General features: G+C 28.5%; 1 pseudogene; it reads right to left on the bottom strand.

Annotated features, from left to right (window-relative positions):
* Positions 1–5,219: 5,219 nt before the first annotated feature.
* On the bottom strand, positions 5,220–7,870 carry LOC111630567 (annotated as a pseudogene).
* Between the last annotated feature and the right edge of the window lie 1,314 nt (positions 7,871–9,184).

Below are 9,184 nucleotides of genomic sequence, written 5' to 3'. Positions count from 1 at the left end.
AATTAATTTCTAACTCTCTCTGTAGTGATTGTAACTTGTGAATGTCGCAGTATAAAATATCTAAATAAAATGGTAAAAAATGTCTTTCTATTCATAAATAATGCATACTTATACTTATATATATATATATATATATATAATAATTTTCCACAAAAAAGCTAAATTTTAATCATTTTTAAATAAAGTAATTAAGCTTAAGCTTAAACTTTTATTGAAAATTAAAATAGAAAAAGTTTCTTAAATTTTCTAGGTTATATTTCTTAATACATATTTTTGTTTTAAATAATAGATTTTTATTTTTTTTGTATGTTTTAGTTATTTAGATATAACATACATAAAGTTTGAATAATTTTAAATTAAAAAAGTTTAGTTAAATTTATAGAAATTGATTCATTTCCAGGAAGTTCATGATTAGATAACAGTTGTGAACTTAATGTATCCAAAACAATAGGTAAACAAACAAGACTGAATATTTATATTCGTGTTTTATTTAATTTTAAAATTTGTAATATTTTGAATTTTTTTATTGTTAACTATTAAGATCGCATACTACTTTATTTAATTTTAAAATAAAATAAACTAAATAAACTGAAAACATACCTAATAACATTTGTGTGTTAGTTGAATCTGATTCTACTTGTAATGCATTAATAAGCAGATTGATAAGTCTTGGCCGTAATGACTGGAAAGTTATTAAGGGTTTCTCACTGGGTTTGGACAAATCTACCAAAAATATCAACTGTTTAAAATGAATTTTAATTTAAAGAAAATTTTACATTTATTATCTTATGTAATGGAATTTCAAATAATAATTTCAAAAAATAAAGTATATTTTCACCTTTTATTGGAAGATTGTGGAAATGTAATGGAAGAGGAAGCATTGACAAAAGCAAATGAATTGATGCTTGGCGAAGGTCAGACTGGGGAATGTTTGGATGTGATCTACAGATTATTATGAACATAAACAATTTTCTATAAATAATTATAATAAAAATAAAGTAACACAATGAAATTATATCTACAAGGTGTCCTAATGAAACTGTTGCACTTGTTAGATAAGGATTGTATCAACCTTACATGAACAAGCCAATTCTTAAATGATATGTGAGATGCATTAATTGTTGATGCAGAACTGATTGTTATGTTATGAAAATAAAGCAAAACATAAAGCAGTGCTAGGTCTTTACCTGAAAGGTCTGAAAACCAAGGATATTTTGAATAAGTTGTCATGTCTGGGACTAAATTGGAAATTTATCCAGAGACTTATGAAGCAGAATAGAGAAACAGGGAAATCTAACCTTCTCAACAAAGAAAACTCAGATCTGTATGGATGCTGGAAGTGATTAAGCATATAAGGGAATGGCTCAGACAAAATCTGACAGTCAGGAGAAAGACTGGCTGTGAACTCAGAATCAGTAAATCATCAAGACATATATCAAAATCAAAGTGATCTATACTTCCATGCTTACAAAAAACAAAAAGTTCAAGGCCTGACAGAGAAGCAGGAGGAGGCTAGAATGGAGAGATGCAAGAAGTTAATTTCCCAGCACACAAAATCATTAATTATTTTTCTGATGAAAAAATGTTCCAGATGCAAAACACATTCAACAGCCAGAATGACTGCATCTATGCAGAGTCAGTAAAAGATGTTCCTAAAAACAAGAAACAGGTTTGGCACTTTCAGAACATATCCTAGATCATGATCCTGGCTGGAGAAAATTATGCCAGAGTTAATTATGCTAAATGAATGGTCCACTTTATCCCTAGACATTAACCCACTGTATTTGGAGATGTTGGGTATGCTGGGGACAGAGTCAACATCAGGAATGTCCATACCATCAAGGATTTTGTGGACCATTTGACAAAGATTTGGGACAATATTCCAATGGATATCATTTGTACCAAGTTTAGCACATTTATTCTGAAGATGAAAAATGTTGTGCAGGTGAAAGGAGAACAAATTTAACTCAATGTTTTTTTTTTGTAATTTAAACTATTATTCTAGTCTTATAAAAAAACTAGCATAAAAACTGATGTAAAATCCCTGGCCGTAAAAGCTTTTAATCACGTGACCATGATATTTTACGCCTGAGCAGGTCGTAAAACCAGCGTAAAAGTGAGTTGAGCAGTGTTCAACTTTCGACACAAATATGGCCATAAAACAGTACCATCCACCAATCAGAAGTCAGTGAAATCTAGGTCATTGCGACACTTATAAGTACTGTATATTATCTTAATTAATAATCTATATATATATTTACATATAAAAATGGACGTGTGTGTCCCTATATTTCACTTTTCAGTCAACACTACACATCGCACATGAATGGTGTTTGTGGTAGTAGCCCCAAGTCTCCATTCGTGCACTATGATGGTTGCGTCTCGATAGCTATAAGGGTGCGGGAGATATGGGGGCTTAAAGTGGTTGACTTCAAAGACTTTCTATTTCGATTTTAAAAATGTTTGAACTGTTCTAAATTCGAATTTGTATTCGAATTCAATTCGAATTGGTTCGATTACAGAACGATTGTAAACATTCCAGAAAATTGATCAAATTGAAAACAGTTCGTTTGACTGGACGTAAAAATTCTCTAATTAGTCTGGAAATGGGGGACCTAATTCTTGCTTTCTGTGCTATAAGGGTGTGGGAGATATGGGGTTGAAAGTGGTTGACTTCGAAGATGTGTAACAATGGAAGTGTCAACAATAGAAGTGTTAATAGTGGAAATGTTGAGTAACAAAGGAAGTGTTAATATAAAGCGGCCTGCAAGATTTACAGGCGGTTTTTTGCATTTTTGTGGGATATCGAACATATTTTTAGACTCACGTAAAAATTCTCTAATTAGTCTGGAAATGGGGACCTAATTCTTGCATTCTGTGAAAACGGGTAAGATTGGCTATAATGTAATTATCTTAATCTTCACAATCGTTACTTTTTGCCCAGCAAAGCGGGTCCTTGCAGCTAGATTCTAGATTACTTAGAAAAACAGTCTATTATATATAAAAAAAACTATATTACATACAAATAAAAACCCATCAAAGTGGGTCCTTGCAGCTAGTACGATAATAAAAGTTAATATATGAAAGAAAAGATATTATTTTTACTACATTTGTAATTATAGTACAGAAAAAACTCGTAGAATATAATCATTGTCTTTATAACTTCGATAGTATCATTGCCGTAAAAACTTCGCTAGCTAGCTGGACCTCCATCGCAATCCAGACGCAAACAGATTGCGTGATTAAAAGTTTTTACACACGTTTTTACGCTAGTGGAGTCTTGGCCTAACATCCAAATACTGTAATTCCTCTATGTTATCATTCTGAAACCTTGATAACAGAAGATAGTTTAAATTGTAATTATCAAACATATACGGAATTAATTTCACAAAACCCTTTTTTACAATTTAACATTAACAGATTTTTTGGAAACTTACTTGTACTTAGTTTATAATTTTTAACATAAATATAAAAATTTAAACTGCTGTTCATTTTGTAATAATGTGCAATTACTTTTTCCTGGATTCTTATTTTGTAATGTGTTACAGTGTCTTAGAGATTTGTAATTGTCCTATCTTCATCGTATTTTCGTTTGGATAGGTACAGATGATTTCAAATCGCTAATTTTCTTTAAACCGTCGCGACGGTTAAAACAAAATTATCTGTAAACGGTTTGAAATCATCTATACAGTACCTATAAACATTTTAATTAATAATAGTGAATGGGGTTACATAAAAGACATGATAAAAACCAAAAGTTATTAAACGAAAACCTCAAGATATTCGGGGAGGATTAGAAAAGAATTTCACAAAACCTTTGAGATATTTATCACAAGACTATATGTTATTTTGATTCTGTTTTCCAGCTAGAATATAATCAGAATTTAACTTTATAAGAGTAAATCTTTTTCTTATTTACTTATTTAGAGTTTTAAATGTTATTTAAAGAACTTTAATGAGTGTTTTTTAGAAAATAAACATTGAATATTTTATAATTTTTTGAAATGAAAACATAGCTTATTGCATCACCAAGACTGATTTGTGACGTCACAAGTCTTCGCGCTACTACTCGCGACTCCCCTTTATGTTTGACTAGCATACCCCGCCACGCATTGTTGTGGTTCAAAATGTATCTATTATAAATGTATAACAATTCCCCCGTGGGAGGAGGAATTTTTCGAAAAATCCCTTATTGTACATTTTCTTGACGTACCCTATTAAAACGCAATCAAAAACACAAAAAACCACATCTGAAATAGTATAATAGAAGCCAAGTTCTTCACGGTAAGCCTTAATCCTGAACCTCTCCCCCGCGGGGGAATATCGAAAAATCTCTTTGTAGTGTATATTCTATTGACATACCCTATTAAAACGCAATCAAAAACGCAAAAAAACCGCATCTAAAATAGTATAAATAGAAGCAGAGTACTTTACGGTAAGCCTTAATCCTGTCCATCTCCCGGGGGGATTTCGACATGTATATTATATAAAAACACGTGCGTATTTGAATGCAGTGTTGTGTGAAAATTTCAAAGGAATCGGTAGGAGCAAACGAACATTACATTTTTATTTATATAGATAGATAGAAGATGATCTGCTTTAGTTCATTTTCACAGAAAAGCATAATGCCTCACAGAAAAGCAAACTTAGGGCGTCGTACTCGTAGCGCCATCTGTTGGACATAAAAGCCTTAACCCTAGATGATATCTTTTAATTTATATGAATGTTTAATGAAATAATATACAGCCTATATACAGCCTATGTCCACCCTGAAGTTCCATTCTAAATATTGGTGAAAGAATTTTTGAAATCGGATGAGTAGTTTCAGAGATTACCTGCTGCAAACAAACTTACAAACATTACCTCTTTATAATATTAGTATAGATTAAAAATAAAAAATTGTTTGTGTTTTATTGCTTAAGACAAGTGTGACAGTTTCATTGGGGGGCACCCTGTAAAATTTATTTTCATTAAAATATAAACTTAACAACAGAATTATTCAAAAAATTAATTCAAATTAGTACTCATTCAGATATGAAAGTATATTAATAGACTTCACTTGATAAGACAAATTATAGTCAACAAATAAAATATTATGACACTAATTTAAACCATGAAGTAAAATATCTAATAAATTTTTTATACAGCTACAGATTATGAGAATGCTTTCTTAGCACAAAAGCACTATGTATAATATTTTCATATAGAAAAATAGCTATATTAATACTTATAAAAAATTTAATCAGTGAATATTTCTAGATTAATCATAATTCAAGCATTATCATCCATGAACTCCTCTCATTAACATTTTGTACAATGTGACCCTGTCCTCAGGACAATATTTTTTTCCTTATGTACACACTACTGATTCCAAAAGCATGCAATCATCCTGAAGAGGAGGTGTAGTTTTGAAGCAATGAGTACACTAAACAATACAGGAGTAAGGAGTGTTTTGGTTTTGAAAAACAGTTGCTTTTTTCAGAAGAAATACATATAACTTGTCCTCATTATGTATTGTACCTGCTTATGTTATGGTGTATGTGTGGAAAAAGTAATTCTTTCATTTTTTTCTGCTATTTTTATCTTTCTTACCTTACTTTCATTAGTAAACATTAAGAATTTTAATAATATTTATTTTTGAACAAAAGCAAACATTTATTTTGTATTATAAATAATTGATAGATTATAAGTTACAACTATTATATTATGTTTGTGTTTTTACATTTTTTACCATAGGAAAAGATTGGTTCATTGATTTGTACAACTTTTATGCTTTTAATTGCAAGTATGACATTTTTATAGATTCATCTGACTATTGCATTCTTCAATATCATTCAGAAGAGGAGAAGTGAAATGCAAAAACTACTGTACAAGATGGAAGTGAAAGCAACCTAAGTGCAGAAAAAATTTTAGTAAATGATCATGAAAGTAAATCTCAATGCCTGCTTCAAATAGTGCTTAGAGTAGTGATATGTTATATTATTTCCTCCCTATTTTCCTTAGTAATTTGTATTGATTTTTTATGTATATATTATTTTTTTTCAAATAAATAATTATAACATATGATAATGAAGAAAACAATGGTAAATATTATTCAATCTGGAAGCAAAAACTGTCCGTCTCCAGGATGGGTTGCACCTGATTGTTTTAAAATACAGACTGTGCCTGACAAAAGGTTAAATTTGACTTTTGTAGAATTTTACAGTATAGAAAGTTACATTAAAAAAATTGACAATTTTTAAAATCACTTTTTATTTTTAACTGTTGAGTAAATAACATATAAATTGTAGAATCATGAAGTTTTTATCTGCTAACTAATTTATAAGCTTCAAATTTGATGTTCTTGTTCATTTTTGTTATACAGGGTAACTGAAAGTTTTGCAATACAGGAATACTATAAGGCCCGAAACAAAATATTTTTTATTTATGTTCAAATACTCTCCTCTGGCCAAAATGCACTTATGTAATCATTGCTTCCAAAGATCAAAAGCATGGCACCACTCGTTTTCTTCAATGCTATCAAAATACTCTGTTATGGAAGCTATGGTTTCATCCTCTGTGTTAAATTTGCAACTCCTCAAATGTTTTTTGAGATTAAAAAATAGCCAGAAGTTACACATTGCCAAATCTGGTAAGGTGGATGTTCAATGATTCTGACATTATTTAGCTTGAAGAAAATCAACAGTCTGTTGGCAGTGTGCAACAAAGCATTATCATGATGCAAAATTAGACCTCAAATTTTCAGTGACTCCAAAATTCTAGAAAGAGAAACTATAGTGTAAATTTTTTACTATAAATTCGTATCTTCTATTATCAGGACTTATTATACTGGTTTTACAGATAATATTACAAAGATGAACAGAAAACAATTTTTATTTTTATTTTATTTCGTATACCAGGTATACGAAATAAAATAAAAATAAAAATTGTTTTCTGTTCATCTTTGTAATATTATCTGTAAAACCAGTATAATAAGTCCTGATAATAGAAGATATAAATTTATATTCGAAAATTTACATATTAATAAGAAGAAAAAAAAAGGACATTGAGGCAATTTAATTAATTAATTAATTAATTAAAGAAACTATAGTGTATCAATTAGCTATTACTGTCTTCTGTTCTTCAAGCTTAGTTGCTTTCACCAAACCAGTGCTACAGAAAAAAACAGTAAACATGACTTTTTATTGCCCTCTGTCTTTTCATGCCTGTTGCAATTGGATCATCTTTATGGATCCAAACTTGGCTTTCTTGATGTGTGGAACCATCATAAAATGGTTGTCTCATCACCTGTGATAATCTTGAAAATAATCTGTTGTTCACCTTGGTTAAACATTTCCAGAGTTTTCTTAGCAATCCTGACATGCTCTGACTTTTGAAAATCTGTCAACTGATGAGGTATTCATTGTGACATTACTTTTTTTTAACTGTAACTCCTTATGCAGAATGTCTGCAATTGTATGGCTCCAATCTGTAGTCTCTCCTGTATCATTTCATAGTACATCTTTGGTCTTCTGCAATTATATGTTGGGCAACAATAACATTTTCAGGAGTCACTGCTGTTTGTGGTCATCTTTCACATGATTTATTTTGGAAAGAAGTATGACCCCTCAAATTCTTTACACCACCTGAACACAGTAGTAAAGGATGGAGCATCATTTCCTAAAGCCAATTTCAATCTCTCATAACAGTCCTTGTCATTCAGTCCAACACAAGAATCATAATAAATCATTGCACAAAATGCTTCTCTAGAAAATTCCACTGTTACTATTAGAAACAGGGCCTGTCTCACTTACATTAGGGAAGATTGATGAAATTTGTTTATACATGATGTGTCATATAAAGTTTATTATTAAAAAAAAAATAAACAGTTTAATTCATCATGGATGATTTTCTTGTATTGCAAAACTTTCAGAGTAACCCTCATATATTGCAAATTAATAAACATTAAAAATTAGTTTTAACAGATAACAAAACTAATAAATTGTTTGGATAAATAAATGAGATCTTTCAATTATTTTATTATTAACAAAGTAAATTTTTTACTGATGCCTCAATGTAATTTATTCATTAATATGTATAAAGAAATACATAATGTTTTGAACTATTATATTATTCTATTACTTAGAGAAATAAGATTAAATTTAGATTACATCCAAAATCTTAAACAATAAACTTTTCTTAATTAATTCAGTATAGTATGTAGAACACATCCATTATTATATATTTTTTTTTATTAGCTGAATAGTTTTTCTTTCAATTCTACTAATATTAATTATAAATATGATTGTAACAATTATTTAAAAATTTCAGAAATATCTCTAGGACAAAAAATATATATCAAATTTTGCAATTAAGACATAAATAATCCAAAATGCTGAATTGTTTTATGCATAACAAATCTTTAACTTTCTGATACAAATTTCCTCCTACCTTCTATAACTAAAAATTAGATCATACTTATAAGTAGTAATTTTTATTTAGCACCATGATTTAGTATGTATATACATAAATCTATTTCAATGAATATTCATATTCAAAAATAATTATTTTGTATTGACTTAATGTAATTTATTAAGGAAACAGAATATGGCTACNTTCAAAACATAAAAGTTACTTCAAATAAATTAATATAATAATATTTTGAATTAATAACTAGATACACAAAAGTTCTTTGCAATGTAATATTAATATATATTATTTAAATAGCAATAAAGTTTAAGTATAAGCATCTAATAGTTAATGTTACAGATTTTTAAATGAATACAATCATTTTATTTTTTCAAACAGAGGATGTGGTGACATTTCTTTGAATTTCATATAAATTGTTTGATCATTAAAAGTTTCAATAAGTAACAAAATTCATTGATTTCTTATAATATTGATTTTGTATAATTTGCTAAAATATCAAGAATAAAGATTTTAAATACTAATTGAAAAAATCTTTATATATGATTATTTTTATAAATTGTTATATATATACTCAGAAAAAAATTTAATATGAAAGATGAAAGATGGCAGCATCAAATAAAAATATTAATTTTTTTTATTATATCAAACAAATAGATAATCACATTACATCATAACTTGTTTAAAAGTTTCCAATGTATAAAGTATTTTTTCAATTTTATTTAATAGGAACATTTTTTTTTTAAATTTTAACCTTTTAAAAATATTTAAGTTTAAC

This window comes from Centruroides sculpturatus, unplaced genomic scaffold (assembly GCF_000671375.1).
Source record: "Centruroides sculpturatus isolate CEXI.00-Female unplaced genomic scaffold, Cexi_2.0 scaffold607, whole genome shotgun sequence".
Taxonomy (NCBI): domain Eukaryota; kingdom Metazoa; phylum Arthropoda; class Arachnida; order Scorpiones; family Buthidae; genus Centruroides; species Centruroides sculpturatus.
This window is presented reverse-complemented; position numbering and strand designations above follow the sequence as displayed.